The 24181-nt window shown below is 43.8% G+C and overlaps 1 protein-coding gene across 3 annotated transcripts in view; it reads left to right on the top strand.

Annotated features, from left to right (window-relative positions):
* Positions 1 to 3473: 3473 nt before the first annotated feature.
* The window catches only part of LOC135914273 (L-lactate oxidase-like), a 65927-nt gene continuing 45219 nt past the window's right edge, over positions 3474 to 24181 (top strand). Inside the window, exon 1 of one of the 3 annotated variants that reach the window (XM_065447058.2) lies at positions 3474 to 3647. The gene's annotated coding sequence lies outside the window, so the exon portion shown is untranslated. Of the gene's footprint in view, positions 3648 to 13612; positions 13769 to 24181 lie in introns of those variants that run through there. The other 2 variants (XM_065447056.2, XM_065447057.2) reach the window with 2 other exon arrangements.

Raw genomic sequence — 24181 nt, 5'->3', positions numbered from 1 at the left:
AGGGAAGTTTAAGTTAGTATCGAATCCATGTTGTTACTTAAATGAAATCGCACACAGCGCCAACGTTACCCGCATTGCTAATACTCAATGCTGAGGCCCCAATGAAAGGTGATACAACAGCCATATTTTGGATGCGAGATTGAAAAGCCATCTTTGCTTGTATAAGAAACCAAGGATCAATTGAGAAATAAAATTCCAAAGGTTCGATTTCCTGGAAATAAGTTTAACGCCATCATGACCATACCAGACCTTTGCAAATATAGATTTAGCGGGGGAATATGGCAACGTAAGACAGCGTAACAGACAGCGCAGTACTATAGGGCAAACATTAAGGTATTGAAATGAAAAGTTAATACAGAAAATTAAAGCAGTGTGCTGACATCATCAGCATATATTATGCATTTGGCCTCGCAATTAATATTTACAATATGATTAAGATAGATGTTAAATAATAGTGGGCCTAGAATACTGCCCTCTGGCACTCCACACAGCGAAGCTCTATCTCCGGAAATAGAGTCACTTATCTGAACGACCTGCTGTCTCTTTGATAAATAAGAGTCAATAGGCGTTAAGGCTTGTCCACGAATACCATAGCAATGAAATTTCCTTACCAATATTTTAATGTTTTGAAATCAAAGGCCTTTGAAAAATCAATAGAAATACCAAGAACTAGCGCCTTACTTTCAAATTGTCTAAGCACATACACTTTTTGCTCCAGCAGCGCCAGTTTAACTGATTAACTTTTGCGAAAAGCAAATCGATTAAGTGTAAATAAATTATATTCGTAAATGAAACTAGAAAATCGAGTGTGCAGAATTTTTTCGAAGGCCTTTCAGAACACAGGCAAGATAGACACTACTGTATAATCGCCAAAGTTATTTCGGTCACCTTTTTCGTAAACCAAGGTCACTTTTGCTATTTGCATATTTAAAGGAAAGACAGCGTTAGTTAAATAACTGTTAGAGATATCTACTAAAATCGGCCCGATAACATCAGACATATCTTTGACAGGACGTAATTGATTTCCATCAATATCCCAACTCACGCTATTTTTATACTATTTTATTGTTGATAAGACTTCATGGGCGGTGACAGGACGCTACTACCATGATTGAGCATTGTGAACATTTACGTATTCGCATGCATCAGCCGGAGTTCCCTTAACATATCAGCGAAAAAAATAATAAATGCGTTGGCCAATTCTGATCCATCGATATCTTTACCGTGTACTTTCAGTTTTGAAACAGGGGCGGTAAAGTGGCCGCGATAAAGGAGTGTGTTTAATCTGGACCACAGTACGTCAGAACGATTGCCAGGAATTTCAATATACGTGGATTAATAGTGAGTTCTCGCGCATCGCAAGCGTTTTGTAAGTTTGTAGCGATAACACTTAAAGGCCAGCCAGTCCTCCAGTAAACGAGTATGTAAGAATGTTTGGTAAAGTTTATCTCTTGCTTTAATTTGATGACGCATCTCAGGGGTTATCCATGGTTTTATCCATGGGTTATCCATTTATCGCATGCATTTTTTGCGTCTGCAGATTTTCTTATATCGCTCTAATCTGTCTGCAATAGACTGTTATGAAATGCACTGAGTGCGACAGCTGTAATTAACAGAAACTTAATTATTTGAGCCTCCGCTGTATCTTATGTCAATAGCTCCGTACATAAATATACTGGAAGATGGTCGCTGATACAACATGACAATACACCTGACCTAATATTCATCTCTGACAAATTTGTAATAAAAAGATCTAGGACAGACTCGCATTCAAGTGCCGCTCTCGTGGGTATGGTAATTGTGTTTATGAAACTATTAGCCAGTACGATGGCATTAAGGTCACGCTAACAGAGCTTGTAGAACTAACGTCAATATTGTAGTCTCCCCAGCAATTAATCTACATTTATTTTTTGCCATAAATTAGAGGAATTGATAATAAAAACCAAGAAACATTGGAATGTCGCCCTTTGGTGGTCGATAACAAATTTAAAACACGTTATTGTTTGCACGTACACGAAGCATTTCATAATCAGAGGTAAAGTAATCCAACTGCTTACGTTCAACGTTTTCGCAATGCAACAAAGCAATCCCCCCGCCCCCCTGCCGCGCATGCGATTTAAATAAAATGTCCTTTAATTGGACAGCCTAAAGTCGTCGCATTCATTGTTGCTCCAAGGTTCAGTCGGCATTATGGCTGAGTATTAGGATGAAAATTCAGTGAAAAACTCTTCTAGGCCCGATACCTTAATTCTAATCGACCTCGCATTTAGGTGCACGCATCTACATGAATAAGGAGATAGCTGACATACAATATCGTTAAGATCATTTCGCAGATAATAACGGTGACTGGTCATCTCAGTTATTTTCGCGAAGTAACATAACGGTGATTAAATTGTTTACAGTCGGCATAGCTCCTAATGTGAACAGCACATGCTCCTTTCGTCTTACGGACCAGAAGTTCACCGTGGCTGTACCAGACGCATTCGTGCCCTTAGCCATTTTCTTTGATTCTCGGAGCAGTTCCCGGCAGCGCCTCGGGAGATTCTCTTGAATGAAAACAACCGGGTCGGACTATTTCAGGTTACTTTTGTTTGTTAACCAGGCATCCCCTGTTCTTTGCTGAAGAAACCGAACAATTATTCCTGGTATTGTCTCTGGTCTTGCTGATAGACTATGAACAGATAGCAGGTCGGATTCGAGCACGTGGGTTTGTCAGCGACCGGGTTTAGTGATGCAGTCAGTTGTGATTAGTGATTAGTGAATCAGTCGTGATAGTGATGCAGTCTGTCGCTCAAGATCACTTTGTGCGGTTGTGCGGGTAGCATCTCTTGCCTCTAGTTATGCTACCGTCTTTCTTAGCTCTCTAATTTCATTTTCCTAGCGATTGATTCTTTCTTCAAGATGCTCAAGTTTGTTTGTCATGAACTGTAGATTGTGCTCCATCGTTTCAACCTTTTCATTCAATAACTGAAGATTTTCAAGCCTATTATTATTGGAAAAAAAATGCTTTCATATCTGAACCAATTTGGTGGTTACTTTCGTCTGAAGCTGTTCCTGGACTACGGCTGGGGGGACACCACCAACTTTCCTTCTGTTTAGTATTTTTTCCTTTGAAAGATTTTTCTGCGATTCCTGCACACTTTCCTAAATGATACATGCGACGGCATTAGGTACAGTCTACAGCAAAGTCGTCATATATAGACCGATTACATGTTGAACAAAATGTTGACATTGAAAACACCAAAAAGTTTTTCGGCAGTGGAAGCAACGACAGCACTATGCAAAAAATGCTTTACTTAATTATTGACCAGCGACAACGTGAAGACAGTGCCGTAAGTTAGCGGCGATTGCAGGGTACTGCCGTGGCTACCGGAATGACCGCCACCGCAGCAGGGGACGCTATTTATCTTGATGTGGCCCGCTGTAATGGCGCCTGCGCAGCCGTGCTGCTGAACACGGCAGTGCGGCCAGGTTGGTCGAAGCTTCCGAATATGTAAGCACATCCTTTTCGTAAATGACCACGATGGCGAATTTTCCACGGGCCCGAGCGGCAGGCACTGCTATGTCTGCACAACGTTGATTCCTGCGACAACATGAAGACAGTGCCGAAAGTTAGCGGTGATTGCAGGGTGCCGCCGGCGTTTTGTGTAAGTCATAGTTTACGATATTTCCACGTATTTTAGCTTTAAAAATTCAATTATTTCAGTCAATTGCTTGCGGCACATGGACTGTGTCGGTATGCGTAGTTCGAAAATATTTTTGCCGGAACGACGTCAGATTTTCTGCGGCGCAGACTCCTTAAAGTTATCGCGTTAAAAATAGCTTTTTCCAGCGCTCACCATAAGAGCATCGTGGGCGCTATCACCTGCAACGCAATGCATCTCTTGAAATGTCGAGAAAACCACGTTCGTAAACTTCCGCTTTAACAATAGGTCTCCTTGCGGTTTGCGTTGTTTTGTTTGTCGACGTTTGTCTGAATTTGATGGCGCTGGTAATTTCATCGATTCCTAACTCATTCAGTCAAAAGTAGTGAGTTACGTCCGCAAGATAACTGTTAAGTTTAGCTGTGTCCGTGCGACTCCGCTGGCCAACGGGCTTGGCCAAGTCCGATGGTGGCACGCGGCACACTATAGCCAAAGCTTTCGTCGACCCCCAAAGCAAGTATGTTGTTTTCAGGGTACCATTTGAACACCTGTAAGGCTGACGTTTAACAGCATCGCTTTCGCATTGAAAGCTTGCGACGCCAATCAAGCCGAATGGCACCGAATCGGAATATACAGCTGTAATGGCAGGCCACGAAAAGCAATTTCGTGCCTTCGGGAACAAAATGGCGTCACTTCTGTTTTTAACGGATTTGACGTCACAATTTTTTTCCCGCCGGAAATGGTCCTTCATCACACAGATGGTGCTAAGCCACATGAACAGCCAATGGCCTCCATGTTTTGAACGTATGGGCTTTTGAACGTATCGGAGACTTCGCTGCCAGGCATATTTAGCTCGGCCGGTGTACCAAATCATGACCAGCGGTGGTGTTTTTCCCGTGTGCGCCGATGGTCAGAGTGCCAGGCACATTGCATTTTCCTAAGCAGCGGTGGCCGGTAGAAAGCAAGCCATTTTAAATCTCCCCTTTCTAAAGCTATCATACGGCTCACTTTTCGACCAAGCTGTCCGCCAACGAGGCTGTGCATGTGACCCCATTTATTTATTTTTTTACGTACCGGCGCTATCAGCGATGGTGGTTTCTTTATCACAGACTCAGCTTCGTTGGCGCATAGCTTGGCCGAAAAGTGAGGCATGTGATATATTTTAAAATGCGGACATTAATGTTATCTTCGACTGATCGCCTGTGTGCCCCGAAGCAGAGTCGGGTAGCTCGGTCGTTTCCCGAGCTCAAAGGTAGGGGACAAGCGCGCAAGCCGAACGTGCGACTCGCTCTCGGAAGAGGAAATCGCTGATGCGAAACCACGTGACTACTGCCAACGTCCGATGTTGCGCCTATCCAAAGCTCCCGGCGCTGCCGGAAAAACCGGCGGACGTGCCGGCGGGACGAACGTTTGTCGAGACGCCAGCATGCAGTGGCCTAGGTTGCCAAGGTTACGGTGGGCCGTCGCCAACAGCAGCGACGCGGCGCTGCGATGACGTTTCAATCTCGATGACTGCTCCGACGACAGGGCTCGGAGCGCCTCAGAGAGCTCCAAGATAGAGGAGAGCAATCGAGAGGAACCAGCCGAACGCAGGGCGCGCACCCTCTTTCAAACAGCCGAAGACAACGCCGCTCGCGAGAGCGCTCCAGAGTGCTCAGAAACGACTAGCTGAAGATAGCATGAGAATGGTCGGTTTCTGCCAGCCACTCTTGCGTTAGAACATAGAATGTGCTTGGCACTATCACTATCGGCGCGCTCGGGAACAACAGCGCAGTGTGTCGTCGTTTTGCCGCTCCGGCCACGAGAGACTTAGGCAGAGCTTTCTCCACTGGGGCTCTACGTGAAAAATATTACTAGGAAAGGGTACATTTTAGGCATTGAACTGACGTCGTACAGTTCACTGGGGAACCGGTAATAAGCACAGCTAGATAGGTAGGCGTAATTCCGATGCCTTAGAATTGTACGTCCCCACACTTGTAACAACGCTGGGGTGATTAAGTGCGCAAATAGACGGCAGTGAACGATTCAGATGCCTCTCCCTTGAACGCGTCTCCGAATGTGGAGCTTACGCAAACTGCATCACGAGGCGCCCACGAGGACAGCGTGCATAGCAGCCTCTAGCCATATCGGCGCGCCTAGGCTTTGCTCAACCGGATATCATGTCGAGATCAGCACCCGGGCGCATGGCTGATCATGAGGAGGAAACACGCGCACGCCTGCCTCATCCTTCCTCCCCGACACCTTGGCACGGGCGTGGCTTTGCTACGGCGAGCACACCTCTTCCCCACCCCTTCCTCGTGCCCGTGAGAAGATGGTGGGAATCAAGCAATCATCATGGCTTGATGGGTTTTTGGGCTGGTCAAATCGCCTGCGCGCAACATTTTACCCAGAACCCCACCATAGAACTCGCTTCATGGGAAACAAAGGCATTCATTCATTCATCCTTCTTGGCTCACCCTCACGCGCTTTCCCCCGCGCCCACAGCATGCGACGGGCAGGGAGCGATAGGATATTATAGCCCTTGAGCTTTATGTCGAACGAAGAGGAAAAATTTCGTATGCTGAAAAAAGACGTGACTTTTCATCTGTATATTACTGAAAACATCATCGATTTGGCTCAAAACGACAGTTTAAAAAGCAGCGATTCCTTCAATATACCCAAACAAATGTTGAGAGCTCGAGTCGACCTTCATAGGTAACGTCAGGGACCTAAACTTGCCTTAGATTCAAAGCCCTCAGATTGTGTTTTGCCATATACTTATGACCTTCAACGCTTCAAAAAAAAAAAAAACACACCTATGCATGCTCTCTGCTTATGTCCAAACAAATTCTCTCTTTCGTGCTTCAAATAACAGCAAGTTTTGAAAGACCGTGCGTACCTACATCAAAATGAATATTGCGAGGCTCATGAAATGAAGACCAAATACATGTTGTAATAATTGTGGCATGAATAAAAAAAGAAAGTTGAAGAAAGGTCTTGGTGAGGAAGTCCTGCCCCACTTAACTAGCACGAACAATGCACCATGGTGCATTGGTGGTGTGATGGTGGATTACATACTTTCTGCGGATAAGTTCTCGCTCGAGAGTGTGAACATACGCACTCAAACGCTTGTACATTCTTTAAATTTGGAGAGTGATATATCCTGATGCACTTCCACAGAAGGCCTGTTTAAAAAAGACCGCACGGAATATTGCACGAATACCATTACTTTGTTTGTTTTGCTTCCCCTCAGTTTTATTGGCTGCATTCTGTGTATTTTACGTTAAGCGCGTGCAGTGTTACATCTCTTGCCTGTTTCAACCCAATTGACGAAGATCAACTGCGTCTTTAAAATGGCGCCGATATTTTATTACTTATTCACTCTAACGACTTCATATCCTCAACTTTCTTCATTCAGCATACGTACCAGTTAAGCAGCTACAACATTTTAATGTTACAACCGGGAAGCAATGAAACTCGCTCTATACAACCATTTTTCTTTTGGGATATTTGTTTGTTCCGATTTGTTTTACTTTGTTAGTATCCTTACATCTTGTTTTCTCATAGTCTATCGTGGCTTTCTTGCATTTTTTTCCTTTTTTTTCCATTTCTGCGACTGCAGATGATACCAATTTGAAAAGAAACATAAACACAGAAGTGATTTTCCAACCATGAAAAAAATCCGCAAATGCACGCAAAATTGCCACGTGACTGGCCGCTCGAGTAACTTTGTGTGTTCTCGGGCTTCATTCAGGCTCGGAAAAAAGACTTTAATGTAGCACGTATTGAGCAAAAGAAAGCTGTGCCGGGAGTTTTTCATGCCTCTCTACAATTTTCGCATTGGGACTTTTCATATAATTATATTATTGGAGAAGTTGATAAAATTGTTAGGACTTGTTATTAGCCTGAATGAAAATAATAATTTTAGTATCTCCCCGCGACGGCAAACAACATTAACTTGGTTCTATACAGCTATGTGGCAGTCTCATATTTTTAAGCTCTGGTTGTTTAAGTTAGCTGGGGCACTCTGTATATATACAAAGAGAAATTATGGGGCGCTATAACGTAAAACTGTTCCAAACTTTTCTAATTCTCCATTGAGCCCTCCGCGATTGGTCTAAAGCTTTTTTGGACCACCCTCAATTCACCTGTCTGTCCCGCGAGGTCACGAAAACCGCAATAGCTTTCCATGTGACATAACGCGTGCACACTGATTAAGTGCGATTTGACCAAACGAAAGAAAAATGCTTATTTTTGATTCAACGCCTTTTCGCTATTAGCCCTCGGCTATAGGTCAAAAATTTTCGGGCTGCACCCGCATCACTTGCCTGTCGCGCGACGTCACAAAACCGCAAAAACTAACTGTGTCAAAGTGAAGTGTACGTGTTAAAGGTGCATTAATATGCAGAACCAAACTGATTATTTTTCCGAATATCCGCAGGCTGCCCCGTTCCGAAAGGAATAAACGATGGCTGCCGCCGATCGCTCAGGCACTAGTTGCTCGCACCTGCCGGAGAACATGGGTTTATTTGAGTATAATACATTTTTTTGCGTACCCGTGTAACATTTTAGACCATTTGGGCACCTTTACAACTTTGTTCTGCCAACTATTCTTTGCTGAGGATCTGTTTTAGCGTCCGCTTAAGCTTCCGTTGTATGGTGCCTCAATTTTCGACCAGTCACCACAAGCTAAGTAAGGGAAAGCTCACCAATCACGGAGGCTGGCACCACCCCCTTCACCGCGCTATCCATTTTCAGTGCACTGGCTCGGCCCCACTGAATCCCTCTTCACTTGAGCGTGCTCCATACCTCTTTTCAGCCAAATAGATCAGACGAGCCACTCAGTGCAGGCAATGTTATTCGTTTTTCCAGCAATCTTAACTCCTATGAACGAGGAGAGCGTTTGATTGGTCTGTTCAGACAACCCTGCGGATGACCGCCCGATGCTTGTCGGTGGTTACGTAAGTTTGAAGTCTGGAGATTAGAACAAGAACATATCGGAATAGTTTTACGTTATAAGTCCCATGGAGAAGAAAATACTAAGAATGTTAATTACGATGAGATAAATTATGCCTAAGTAAGGCTACCTAATTATAATTAAATGCAAGTTTACCTGACGGAGAAAACGTATTCACTAATAATCCTCATAATCAAGAGTAAGTACGTTAAAATAATTAAGCCCATAACCAATAATACTTAAGGTGCCTCAGATTGGTAATTCCTAACTTCGATTGATTACCCTTGAATAATGCTAATCAGCATTAGTTAAGATGAACAAATGACAGACCAAATTTGGATTTATTATCATGCAAGCAATTGAAAACATATTTTCGCGGTAGCCACTACTTTTCGGTGCAATTGTATGCTATGCTTACCGGCAAGACTGCTAACCATTAAGTGTTAACGGGGAAAGCGCTCCAGAAGAATTCTTATAATTTCGGTCTGCAGTAGTCTTTCACTGGAAGCATGCTGAAGACAGCGATATCGATTACACGCCGTCATTAGTAGGAGGCCGACGATAAGTGCGGCTGTAGCTAGTAAGATGCATTGGTTTGTTTATCAAACCAATGTTCTTGGGATTCTCACTTTACGAAGTGTCAAATAATTTCTCCAATAATAGCTACAGGATTTCAGGGTTTCCTGTCCAACTGCTGTGATCATTCATCAGTCAGGAGCGCTTTTTGGCCAAGACAAGGCAAGTTCTCGAAAGCGAAACGACACTGTTGCACCTGATACGCAGTTGAGCATGTTGCCGAAGCCATGGTTCTAATAACATTGTAGCGGTGACGCCCATTAACGGCATACTTATAGTCGATCAGATTTTGGATCTCACAGGGAGACGTCACAAGTCTGGTTACTTACTCGCAAGCCCGCGCGCGTACCACCTAATGTGTGCCGCCATTCTTTGTGGCACTCGAGCGCCGCTTGTTAGCGTGGACTTTATTTACTTTGTAGTAGGCATACAATAAAGGCACAAGAGTCTAATATTATATGAAACGTAATTTTAGGCAATAAGTGTGCTGTACTTAGCGCAGCCGACTTGCATACAGTGATCTCACATACGTCATACGAAGTAGCAAATTTCACGACCAGGCCGCACCACTTACTTTGGCTTTGGAATCTTTGCGAATTTAAAGTTAATTAAGACCGTGTTGGATTTTTTCACTATAAATCAAAGTCATTTCATTTCGGTCAACGACTCACAGCACATTCTGGTAGGTTATCAGTTCATTTAAGTTCATAAGGTCTACGCCGGTGCAGCCTAAAACTATTCCGATCTGCTTTTATTCAAAATTGCATATTAGCCCTCCCTGATAGGTCAAAATGGCCAGGGCTCTACCCATATGCCATGCCTATGTGGGCGCAGCCGAATGGCCGAATTGGAATAAAAATAGATTGAAATCATTTTATGTTACACCAGCTCTTATCAAGACTACTTAAGGGAATAATGGCTTAAGGATAATTGGCACTAATTAGGATTACATAACTTAGTTCAAAACAAGAATAATAAGGATAATCAACATTATATCACTTTACATTACTGAAACCTAACCAGATTAATTACGATTATGTCAATTTCACCTAAGAAGAACAATTCCGACTAATTAGGTTCTGAAATTTAGTAATCGCAACAGCTAATGTTAATACTTGCCCCACATTGCGTCATCCTAGACACAGGAAGAGACGTGCGTCACTCGGCCATTCAATCACTTGTTGCATTAGTGTGACATCAGCGGCTGGAAATAAGGCTTACGCACTATCAGACAAGTTCCCTAAGGATTTTCTGCAGACATTTTTTGATATAGGGGACAGAAGACTTTGTTCTAAATACTTAAAAATTGGTGATAATAGCATAATTTTGAATGATTTCAAGATCAAAACACGCACTGTAGTAATCGGTATGAGCGAAGCTTCATATGCCGTCTGCTTTGATCGATGATAATTAAAGGTGGTGTTGAGGGCGAATGCGTGATTTCTTTAAAGTTTAGTCCAATACGAGAGTGGCGAGTTGAAGTTAAACGTTACGTTGAATGCACCAATGCTATTTCGGTGCATACCTTAATTAACACACTGCGAGAGGTGCTTGCTTTAGGTGTTGTCGTGCGCCGTTCTTCATAACCCCCGAGAAGGTTTCGAGAAGATATCGCATTTTTAAAGGCGTTCTAGGTAATTGCTGATATGGCATTATATACAGCGTGTTTTGGATGTCACCACCTACGTCGCTTTTTTTAGTCTATTCGGTGTTAAGCTAACCAGTTGACGACTCATTCTTCATGCTTAATCTTCCGAGTCGAGTCATTCACCCTTTTCGCCGTTAATTACCATGCTGAAGTGACTAGCGCGAGGGTAGACACGGGGCACAAAAGGGTGACAAAAACATGCGCACTTGTCTTGGTCTCTCTTTTGTGCCCTGTGTCAACTCTTGCGCTAGTCACCTTCAGCATGGAATACCAACAAGCCCGGTCTCACACCCTGCTTCAGTTAATTACCGGACTGGTGGACAGAGGAGTCCCGCATGTCATCCAAGACATGGCGGATTGTATGAACACGTTCCCTGCTATGCCAAGGCTTATTACAGGTAATTGCCTTCTTATTTCTTGATTCGACGCTCAGTCCTGGGAGCCGTACTGCACATAGGGGAGATTCAGTTCAGCAAAGATGGAGTTTCGGAGGCCCTCGAGGTTGGTTATCAGGAGAGAAGTGCTGAGCTATTGAGTTTACCACTCTTGCTATCACTGCCGAAATTCCTTCCCGCCAGTAGTTTCTGTACTTCGTCAGACCGTCGAATTTATTAACACATGTTCTCGGAATGCGCCTACCTGACATATTACATAGCGCAATCAGCAAGGATCCCTCAGGGATGAGTACTTCTCTTAGTTTTATGGTTAATGCATGTCCTCTGTGGGGAAATATTTCAATTCAGACCCGCCCCGGCAGCCAAATTCAAATAAACGCGAAATGCAAAAGAACAAGGAAAAAAAGCAAACAAAACCTTAGTATCTGGAGTAAAGGACACGGTGAAGAGACAGAGGTGGTCCAAATTATTGCGGATTCCCTCACTGCGGTTGGCCTCATAATCAAATCGTAGCTCTGGCACGTAAAAACTGTGACGTATATGTTTTACTTTTAATTAGTTCCACCAAAAAGTGCTGTCCAACTTTATGGCTGAGACACATTCTACTTTGCGTATTGAAGCGTAGAAAGAATGTTGAAAATAGTAATGATGATCTGAGCATCCCCTACGAAAGGGGGTGAGGCCAGCATGACGCAACACTCGTTATTTTTACATCTCTGGTGAATGCGAATTACCTCAAATGTATACATTAAGGTAAATTGTTCCAAACAAAGTTCACCATATCGCATGCCTTCACTTCCGTTACGCAACCCGCCTTAAGGCGTCTTCTACGCTCCTTCACACCACTGGCCCCTCACTCTCTCATGTTTGTGCACCAATGTGGAAGGCCGCATGCTAATCTGAGGCATTAGGTTTAACGTGATCACATTCAGTAAGGTCACATTCACATCACTTTCAAAAAACTGCTTATTTTTAGATTAGTGCCGCTTGCCGTAACGGGCCTCACGATCTAGACCGGGTTTCTCATAACGTCAGCGGGTGAGAAACAGGAATCCGATTCTCGTTAGCACCGTTGTGTTGACTGCTAAGTACCGCAGTTCTTCTTTAGAACGCTCGGCTGGGCCATATGTTTGCTAGGCCGTAAAGTAGCGGGAATTTGTTGCATATTGCGATGCTGCCTCCCCGAAGCTGCAGGTATTCTTTGCCGTCTTCGTCATGGTTGAAGCCATAAGATACAGTGCGATGAAGGCGGCAAAACAGCTGAGTCGCGATTTGGCACCGCAGCTGCATAGCATATTCGGGTAAAAAAGTAAAGGCGACGACCTCATTTCGCTACTGTCAGAAAGGACATCAACTGGAAAGCCTTAATAGGGCACGCCCGTTATGTGTAGTAGTAGAATGGGAAAATATGACGGACTGGGCGCGCTTGTTCAAACACTACGCTTAAGCATCGCAGTTTTTTTTTTCCACTGAGTATAATCACAAAAAAAAAATCCCGAGAAATTCTGATAAGTGGCAGTTTAAGTGGAGTCGTTACATTATTCCCTGCCCGACGAAACAATTTTGATTGACTAGTGTTGAACACGTTGACGCTGATGATGTGCTGCTTGTATTTCTCGTTTATTGGGAAATAATACTAATTTTCTTCAGGAATTCACCCATAGCTGATTTTCGCTGCAGCAAACGATTTACTTTGGGCTCTGCAGGATATTGTCTTTGTCATCAATAACCACTGTGGTGGCTCAGCGGCTGTGGTGTCGCGCTGCCAGGCATGAGGTAGCGGGATCAAATGCCGGCCGCGGCTGCCGCATTTCGATGGGGGCAAAATTGCGCAAACGCCCGTGTCTCGTGTATTGGAGGCGCCTTAAATATGTCCTGGCGGAAACATTAATCCGGAGTTCTCCATTATGGGGTGCCTCATAATCAAATCGTGGTTTCGGTAGGTAAAACCCCAGAGTTCATTCTTTCTCATATATCAAATAAGCTATCATTAAACGTACTGTTTGCGCCGCCAGGCTCCTGCCCCCCCACGGCGTCGTGTTGACCAATTAAAATACCGGCGTGCACGCGCCATCCCCTTTCGTAATATTTCGCGACCGCGAGGTATCAACGACCGCCTAGACTGACGCACAGTCGGGTGTGGCCATATGTTTTCTCCCCGAACGGTGGCACTTTTCTCCAATCACGTATACTGTGGCCCGAGAAACGCAGATGCTACGCGGTCTGCGACAGCTTGAACTGCACCGGCGACGCATTTTTCCTCGAAAGCCGGCGGGCCCGCATTGCATCGCGCCAGCAGTGAGACCTGTTCATGAAGTATGGGTGAAAGCTACGCGAGACGACTCATTTGTCGTCTCGTTCTTTCGGGGTTGCGCAATCCTCGCACAGACGCACGCGCGAATCACTCGCGGATACGCTGACCCACGGCGCCGCGGAGAGGTGCGGCAAAGGCTTCCGCTCAGCTGCTCAAGGCCAGGTCTTCCTGCGACCGTATGACAGCGCGCTAGCCTCACTCTCCCTTGAATCGCCGACGGGGCAGCGGTCTACGAAGGTCAGGGCAGCGCTAGCGGTGAGTGCGATTGTGACCGGCGCGATCCTATTCATTATTCTTCACGCTAGTAGGAATCTACTCGAATGAGTCTTGCTGTACGTGTTCGGGGATTTATAATGAAGTAGTTTCAGAGAGAGATGACCGTTTCACGAGGGCTTGAATGAGCTGTTCTGGGGTTGACATTAATCATCAAACTATAGCTAAAGAAGGCCCGTTCGTTCACTATGCGAGCTTCGATGAGCTCGTAAACGTTTCCTTTATATTTTTCTCGCTGCTGCGCCATTTGTTATAGTCATTTTAGAAACGTAAGCGTGAGATGATAAAGCCGCCTTTCCACACCACCTTTACTCACGAACGCCCGCGTAGAACATCAGTTTCTTTCTTGTAAAGAAAAAAAGCTGTTAACGTTTAACCAATGTCGCTTTCTATGTCGTGGAGTGCTGTAAGATAAAAAAAAAACATTTAGAGATATTGCGTAGGTCTGTATGGTAAAGGTAGCGCAGAGTACTGAATACAGTTTAAAAGGTAGGGCTGAGGCTGTTGTTCTTCAGACCGAGAATTTTACTAAAATATACAGGTGTACGACACGAACAAACTTTGCGGGTATTGCGTTTCATGATATACCATGTTTGCTTCTAATTTGCAGAGTACCTCAAAACAAAGTTAAACAATGCTTTCGTGCTCTACTCTTTGCAAAGAAGACTTTGCGGTCGGCGGTACTGTGGCTCTTGTACGTTCATTTATTGCTTTATTTATTTGATGTTCCTTACACAACACAATAGAAGAAAGGCGTGCAACGAGATAATGAACGTTGATCAGCGCTTTCTTTTTTATACGGTGACGCATTTCCATATGAATTTCAAAGATGCAAGAAGAAAAACACGTACGGATCGCTCTATTAAAATATACCGCACTGCTATAAATGTAGGTCTGTTGTCTTAATATTCTTGATGCCATAAAATAAATTATAGGTTGTCGCTTTTCGCAAGAATTTGCAGAAGCGTTCTTTTATTCATCTTTGCTTGCATTCTAATAATCTAATTGTGGCGGCTTTTATGTGGCAATAACTTTTGGGTTTGTGTACTTGTCTTCGTTCACTTAGGGATGAATAGAGTCACACTTTATTAAAATATATTAATTTCTTCCTTTGCTTGTAGGAAGCAGAGGCCAATACCAACTAACATCTCAAAGTGTTGGCTGTAGCATTTCATTCCCTTGAAGTATAAATGGCTGCCTATAGCTGCTGCGAAAGAGATCTTTGTAATATTTGATTTGGCCACCTTTAGAGCTGTAATGTATATAGGTCGGAGGTTGTAACTCTGCAGTATCACCTCTTGGGCTGTCAGGTTAGTTATCTAAAGAATATGAAACTTCAGCATCTTTTCGCAAAACTTTGGCATCCATATTTACTTGTAAAGCGCCGCGTCTTTCGCAACCCAGAATACACAAGGCACCGATAAATATACCTGAAGACGCTTTGTCTGCGTTGCTCCCCCTCCATTCGCATTGACTGTCCTTGTTATTGAAGCTTGACTTTCGCTCTCGCGTTTTTCATGCTAACAAGATCGTTTTCGGTGGAGTGATTCCTCTTTTCTTCTACCGAACACTCCAAACTTGTCTACCAACAGTTATGTGATCATTTTAATGGCTCCATTTGCTGTTTTATTACAGGTATAGTACTGCATTTGCAAAAGTAGGCCCCCGTATTTGCTCATTAGAGAAAATAAAGGCTCTGCTTCAAATCAGGTTCGGAGAATGGCAGTTACCCAATGTGCCAAGGGTTTCATTACAAGATTATTTAATTTTTCCCTCTTTCAACCGGTCACTGTGTCATGTATTCCTCATCATTATTTATTCAATTCAAAGGTACGTCTACTGTCTGAGTAAAGGCAATTCAGAGTTCCGCAGCATATAGTTGCTTTCATCCTTGTATTAGTTGTCCACGCTCTCATGCACCAAGTGTTCCAATAAAGCGGTATTTCATGTGGGTGAAACCAGCTGTATGGCGTTAGCTGGAAAGTCAAGAAGTTTCAAGTGTTGTGTTGCTCGTGACACAGCATTTTCGAATCATTATTCACCGAACTTTTTAAATTGTCCTGGTTACGGCAGGCTACAACAGAAAAGTATTTGAGACCGCATTCGAACACTTCGATGTCAGGTATTCGGGGTACGATGTCACTTGCGTGGTTCTGTTTCATCCGATCAAAAAAAGAAACCGCAAAATATAAAAAAGGAGATGCAAGAAAATTAAACAAATGCCTATTTAAACTCCCGTTAGCGCAGCGAAACAGTGCAACCCCCTCAAACGCGCAGCAAACAAACGAGCCCCACTCGTGCAGACATACGACACGTCAATCATCTACGAAGTGGCACCTACATTCGGGACCATGTTCGCGTTAGTTCTACATGACAACTTGGTCGCTCGCCCGTGCGATATTTTATTGCACGACTTTGGTGGCCTGCGTATCACTGTGATACTTCTGGTTGGCTAAGACGGGGATGCTCGCCGATGAAAGAAATTTTTTAGTCATGCCAAGAGAAAACGCCTGTCAGAGGGGTGCACCGGCAAAGTCAGGCACTGGTCCCGTTCAGGTGGGTTGCTGAGCACTATGTGTTTTAAAGCATAGTGCTGTTATATATAACTTAAGTATAATATTTAGGAAGTCACTTATTAAGGAGAAACAGCGCTGTAAAGGTTTAAGAAATACATTGTAAGAACGCGAACGTGATGATTAAAGCATTCCCTCATTCGTATTTGTGTTACTGGTGTGTCTTGCAAACAAACGCAGCCCGGATTGTGAGTAATGCCCTTCCAACTAGGCTTTATTGGGAACGCAAGAACCCAGGAACGTCGAGAAACGAATAAGAGGAGAGCAACCAGCTCCCGGTTGTGTCCTCTTCTTCGTGTATTGTCATTCCGCTGTTCTAGTGTTTGCGATAATGAAATACCAACTAGCGCCAAAGTCCTTCCAAATAGCCCCAGCGCAAGCCTTATTCAAAGAAGTCCGTTAAGGGCTAATTAAAAGCAAAATTATTATGAGAAATATGAAATGTACTGGACGCTTCCTGAGTTCGCAGACAACAACATGCACTTGATTTCTATGGCGGATAAACCTTACAGGCATGGCAGTTACCTGCAGCGCTTGACAAGTTTCCTACAGATACTTACTGGGCTTACGGTGCCAAGGCTATATCTGCATACGTACCTACTCGCAGTAAAAATAAGTAGCCAGTAAGTGCGCACGCGTTGCCTTTGCGGTGTTGCACTGCTCAAATTCTGCTTTGCGCTGTGGAAGCCTAATGCTTCCATTGGCTTCGAGCAGCAGACAAACAGCCGCAATTTTGGCGTTCCTACAGTTTTAGAAGAAAAAAAAAAGGACTTGTTCTTTGATCGCATGCGATGCATCATTCGCTACCCCTAGAAAACACGCATCGAATGCTTGCATTACTTGCCGCTGTGGGGTCCTTAGGACAAACAGGGGGTCTACCGAGCGAGATAGCTGGAAATCGTTACCAGCACGCAATTTTGCCGACGCTAGGCAAAATCGCTTCACGGTAGGCCACCCTTATCCATAAAATGCAGGCCGCAGCGGAAGTATACGAGGACATACGCACAGCATTTTTTTTAGAATATTTTGACTCGCGGTGATCACGCAATACTTCTTACTATGAAGATGTTGCTTCTGCACTGCACCGACACTCCCTAATTGGTGTTTCTAATATGCCCTTCAGATTCCTACACGTCCACAACACCACATTGAGCAGTTATTAGGTTTGATCGGTGCTGAAGTACGTGGCCTTGCGCACAGGTGCCATCTGATCTGATCTGAGCATCTGCCATCTGAACACTGGTCGATGCACACGCCCTTCAAGTGTTTGCGCGCCAACGTGAGAGATCGGGTTCTTGGCACGCAAGCGAGTGCTAAAAGCGCGCGCAGCCAATTTTGTATAATCTTCTAGCACCAATGCATGCGCTCTGGCAACGTTCCAGCCCGCACTGCGGCGACGCACAGGCTCATCTCGCAGGCAAAGCCACGACGACATGAACACGGTCGAAAATGTACAGTTGGCGTGGAACAGTAGTTCCCCATGTTTGTTTGCAGTGCCCTCCAGGAGTTTTACAGGATCTCGAGAGGAAAATTTCAGCGGCACTCAGATGGAGTGAATATTGGAACTAATATGGGCACAGCGCGTTTACGGTGCCAGTCTGTTAGTGCACTCTGGCCGTACGGTAACGACAGATAGAGCAAGCACTTTTATATCTCTTATCAAGCGGCAAATCCCTATGTGAAAATGACAGGACGCGTTGCGTCCATGACGGCACCGCAATGCGTTTTTACAGTTGTTGATAACAGCCTAGTGGTGCCTGCACCCAATTCGTATGGCGTTATGGTAGAAGAATATAACTTCACATGGATCTGATAGCACGACGGTCTGCACTGATATTACGTGGGAGTAGGTTGTTCCTCCATGCACACAAGGCTACGCAAAGTTGAAAAATTTAATTCATGAACACTGCGTACTGTGTGCGTGCCATGCGGTGTTAGCTAGGTGAAACGGAACGACGGTGCTCCGTGACGTGCAACACAACACTGGGCTGTTATATTGCTACCGTTAATGATTACTGCTGTAGTGACCAAAGTTATTATGTGGAGTACTCTTGTATCTCAATGAATGAGCACTGCCAAGTCTGTCCCTTCTTGTGATTGCGATATTGACAGATTTCAAGGTAATTCTGCATATGTAGTGTTGTTACATTTATTACTTCATTACCATTCCTTCATGCATCCGTTGGAACATGTTATTTCTTTCTTTCTTTTGCTGCGCACAGTCTAGACAAGTGGCGAAGCCGAGTCAAGGCCGCCGAGACAACTTAGGAAAACCCAGCGTAGCCTCGCAAAACCTAGAAGTGACTAAACGAAGACTACCAAAAATACTTAGCAAAACATATCATAACCTCGCAAAACCTGCTAACAACTTAGGCAAAACACGTAAAAGCTAGGTGATCACAAGTTCCGCTGCTGACTCCAGCCTTTCACCACTGGTAGAAGCTGCGCACGTTTTTTTTATTCTTTGTTTGAGTATGAAATAGATAAAAGGGGAACTCAGTGCTTGTGATGGTTTGTTTCAACATTGAATTCTTGCGTTATTTTGCTTCGTTTTTTTGGTACTGAGTTGAACCATGAAGCCTAAGACATTTAAAAAAAATTGTAACGAAATGGCTACTCCTAACCATGTCTGTTCGTAAGACTCTATTCAAGACGGTTATGTCGTGCTTGGAGATCACCTCTCTCCTTCCGCAGTGCATCTAAGTTGCGACACAATGCTGCATTTTTTTTTCTCTGTTACCCAAGCAGCAATTTTTATGCACCGCATCATTATCACCATCATCGTCACATCTTCATCTGTACTTGTGCCCTGATCAGGAAGGAGCTGTAATATTTTACGCCACTTTTCGGCTTGCAGATTTCGGGCTGCATTTCCCATGAAGGCACCTAGAATGTAAAAAGAAAGCAACTTTGTAAAGGGGTTAGGTAGTGTTGGAACGTATACAACGAACCAATACACAACAATTTAGCTCTGTGCAGGCCTGTCAGACTAAACTGATTCCTAATTTGAAACACTACGTCATTGGCATATAATAGAGCAAAAAAAGTCAGAACTGTAATTTCACATCTTCTGGTAGATACAGAAAATTGAAAGCTACCCGAAGCTTCACTTATTGCTTACATCACCACTTACCAAATTCATTTATTTATTGTGAATGTGGCATCAGCTATGCAAAATGTGAATTGTCATTTTGATGGTTAATAGAAATGTAACATTCATTTAAACTTGGGTTAACTCAAATATACGTGTCCCCAACCTGTCTTTACTTAAGTTGCTCCGCACGTTCACAGACGGAAAGCCAGCACTGTATAAAAAGGAGGCTGGGATGCCTTGGAAGAGACAAAAAAAAAGATCACATACTGGTGCCCATTAAGCCCAACTTTTATTCAACACAAACTGGAGAAGCAAAATTCCGTAACATTTGGTCAGCAATGTTGTAGACTTATAACTATGCTAAAACGTCTAGTTTGCTAGGACTGCCATGAAAACTTATGCAGGCACAAATTTTCTTATTTATGTGGCTGCTTCAGCCAGCTGGTTTCTCATGTTGTGAACAAGCAGTTGACAATACAAGACAGCTATAGCAGAAGCGCAACATAGTAACGAAACTGTTCGTTATGGAAATGTACTCCATGCCTGCTGCCCCTAATTGACATCAGCCGAAAAACAAACTGAATCAATAAACAACGTTAATAGAAAACTTACATTGTTTCATTTGTAAACATACTGAACTATTCCAGTATTCACTGTGGAATGTCAGCTTCGCTATTGTGTTGTGTGCCATTAGTTCGTGGAATGATGTGCTATACATTCCACCACGGCGCAGTGGTATGCAAAAGTGAATATTGTGATGTTACATACATTTCTTGCCAAATCATTTGCCGGAAATGCATCCCCATCAAAATATGAATTTTGGAGTTGCTCAGTTTTTGAATGAGACTTGTCTTAATAAGTGAAGTAGAGTAAATGGAACAAAGAAAATATCAATGAAAGAACACGAGAATTCGGAAACTGTGTTGGTCAAATGCACGAGAATATAGAAGTCACACGAGCAAGTTTTAACGTGGACTGCTATATAATTAATTTGTCCTTGTTGCATACCATGTCATAGCAGACTACGTACACACTATATCATTAGGCTTACTGCTCAATGAATGGGTTCGATGGATAATTATGAATATGAGTGCGACATATATAAGACATGAAAAGTAACGGCCAGTTCGCTATCTTACCAGCACTACGATAAAAACGCATAAAGTTCCGACTCCTAGGGCTGGCAATCATCAAACGAAAGCGCACTTTCAGCACATAGCTTTTTCAATGTGTACACCTGCCAAGATGTATCGACTAAAAGTTGAGCAGCCTAATATCATGAGGAATTTCGAAGATATAACAGAAGCAGAAGAAATCTATACTGACCTGTACAGTACCTAGAACAGTCACGCTAAGTCCATTCGAAGCAATAACGGACAGGATAGAGAGGCTCATCCCACAACTAGCGATGAAGTTAAAATGGCCTTGCAAGACATGAATAGGAAGGAACGCCAGAAGAAGATGGAATAGCAGTTGATTTAAACTACCATTGTGGAGATATCATGCTTGAAAAGAATACGTTCCTTTTTATACGAAATGCCTCACAACTTCAGGGGTCTGAGAGGAGTAGAAGAATGCGGGCACTATACTAATATAGTAAAAGGGAAATGTTGAAAAATTGAAAAATTATGCGTGCATCTGCTTACTTTCGGTATTGTATAAAATGCGCACCATGATAGTTTCCAATAGAATCAGAGGAACCCTTGACTTTAGTCAACCAAGAGAACAGGCAGGCTTCATGAAAAGAGACACTAGAATGGATCACATCCATGTTATCAATTAGGTAATCTAGAAATCTGCAGAATACAGTCAATCACTCTATATAGCTTGGAAAGATGAAAATGCATTTGATTCAGTAGACACCAGCAGTCATAGAGGCATTACGTAATTAAGCATTACAAGAGGCATACTTAAATATCATGACAAAGATCTACAAATATTCCCCAGCTACCTTGATTCTCCAAAAGAAAAGTAGTAAGAGAGCTATCAAAAAAGCTATCACGCAAGCAGACACAACCTCTCCAATGCTATTCACTGCATGCTTGCAAGAATTCAAGCTAATAAAGTGGGAAGGCTTAGGAGTGAGGATCGACGGCGAGTATATCAGCAACCTTCGGAACGTGACATCGTCCTGTTCAGCAACACTGGGAACAGCTGCAACAAATGAATGAGGGCCTTAACAAAGAAAGTGTAACAGTGGGATTGAAAAGTAATATCCAGAAAGCAAAGATAATACTGAATAACCTGTCAAGCGAACAAAAGTTCAAGATCGCCAGTCAGCCTCTAGAGTTGTAGCGTTCCTAAAGGGATTCACTGAGACACATATGTAAAGAGACGGGTGTCGTCCCCCAATTTTAATCACCTCCACCCTCGTATCTTCTTCTTGCCCCTTGTTATCGCTCTTCATCGCCTTCTATGACCCTTCTGAAGCAGCCCGCTTCACTCCGCCGGACTTCATTGTTCACACTTCCTGGTGTAACACTTGAACACATTGCTGATGGAGGCGTACTCCGCCTGCCCGGAGTCTCTCAAGTACCAGATGGTCTTCAGGATACCATAATGCGAATCAGTCTTGATTACTTGGAAGGGTCCACTGAACTTCTCATTGGAATTGACACTGCCTTTCCATACTCAAACGCGGTCAACGGGTCGTATATCTTGTGTGTCGCTGCTGCGCCTTCTGTCAAAGTTTCTCTTCATTCGATCTTTACATGCCGCTTGTTGTTTCGCTGTTTTCCTGGCCTCAGAAGTATTCGGGTTACTAAGAAGGCCAGTTTGTAATCTGCTGGAAGTATGGGCACGGTCCCTGAAGCAGCGAAAAGAGGGCTACATCCAAGACCACTTGTGAAAAAAACGGTTATGATGTCTCAGAACCTGTATGTGAATAACCTTCCATAGTTTCTGGGCATCCGTAAACAGAAATAATCACGTGGGACGAGCCTGGTGATAGTGAAGAAAGGGTCCACGCTTAATGGCACATGCCCCTGTGGGCTCGCGGACCTGTAAAGCGCCTTTGACACAAGTGGGACCCAAAGTGGCCCTAGGCACAAGGGTAAGAACGTAGATTTTTCTGCGTCCTCGTTGCGTTATCGATAACTGCGTTATCGATGGGTGGACACGTATAGCTCCTACGTCCGAAGAACAACATGAGTACAAGGAGCGCCGAAAGGAACAGCAACAAGGATATAAACGGCGTCTCCGCGAAACGACCACCGACGAAGAACGTTCCAGCGATGCTGAACAAAAGCGACAATCCTGAGCCTGGGCACCTGCAAACGAGGAACGACGCCATACTCGCAACGCCAAACTGACAACCATTCCAGTCTGTCTACACACCTTCCACTTAAGGCGTTAGCTGTACCAGCAAGAGTTTCATAAAGTTCCAGTAAGTGCTTGTATGCGTACAATCATTTTTTCTACAATGAGTCTGTTCCACTACCTGCAGTTTCATTATAGCGTAAATTTTTTCATTTCACAAAAATTTACGCCTAAATTCCAGCTACATGCCTTGTATTCATAATGTTAGACTACCAATAAATTATTTTGGTCATCTGTAGATGTATGTGCTGGTGGCACAATTTTCTGGTTACCGGACGATACTCTGATTCTTGGCTGGCTTATTCATTGTGCCTCTGCGTGGACGATATTTATGTATACGTAACACAATTCTTGATGCATTGCAGCCAACTTTACGTGTCTGCTATCATACTCGCAGTGTTCAGAATAGGAGTTATGCAACAATGTATCTGCTCCCTTTTTACTAAAAAGAAATTAATTTAAAATTCCATCACGAAATCATGCTGCGCGCTGATAACAATAGGCAATTTACTCTATTTATCTATGACGTGAACAGCGTTGGGTGTGTAAACATTTCGCAAACACGTGTACAGTACTGCGCTTGCACAGTGGTTGTATAGAGGTTCATGGGAAATGAGTAAACGTTTGCACCAGATGCACATGTGCATCTCGTGTAATGTGCGTACACGAGGTTTAACTGAATTTATACGGTCTGATATGAAAGGTGTGAAGACGACCACGGACAAAGAGAGAAACAAGCGCTGTGTGTTTCTCTCTTTGCCCGTCGTCGTATTCCGGCCTTTCACGTCAGATCAACCAACACGCTCAACATGCACAACGAACAGGTTCGGCTAACCATCCTAACGATGAATTTATACGAGGCACACGTCGCTCTTTATGAGGGGTGTATGAATATTACGAGTCGCATATAACAGAATGCGAGGCGGGTATAAATCGATACGAAAGACGCAGGAACCTTTACGAGACCCATATGGATTTATACGAAGCACGTTTACATTTATGCATGCCTCATATGAATCTATATGTCTCATGCGAGTTCATATGACAGTTTTTGATAGGGGGATACAGGGATCGTACGACTACTTGACATATATGCTGTCTCGGTCGACTATAGAAGCCACCTTGCTTATATTTGACCATAAGGGGCAGGCTATTGGTAGCATGTACCCAGATGTTTCAATGTGTGCTTTAATTACAAGTATTGCAGTAAAATACGCATGCAAGATCTAGGGGGCGTTATGAGATATGTCAAGAGCGACGTAAAATTTAGCCACTTACCCTGGCGCAGGCACGTACCCAGGATTTTTTTTCGGGGGGGGGCCCACCACCTTCATCATCATCAACATCATCATCATCATCGTCGTCGTCGTCGTCGTTATCATCATCATCATCAGCCTGTTTTAAGTCCAC

This window comes from Dermacentor albipictus, chromosome 8 (assembly GCF_038994185.2).
Source record: "Dermacentor albipictus isolate Rhodes 1998 colony chromosome 8, USDA_Dalb.pri_finalv2, whole genome shotgun sequence".
Classification (NCBI taxonomy): domain Eukaryota; kingdom Metazoa; phylum Arthropoda; class Arachnida; order Ixodida; family Ixodidae; genus Dermacentor; species Dermacentor albipictus.
This window is presented reverse-complemented; position numbering and strand designations above follow the sequence as displayed.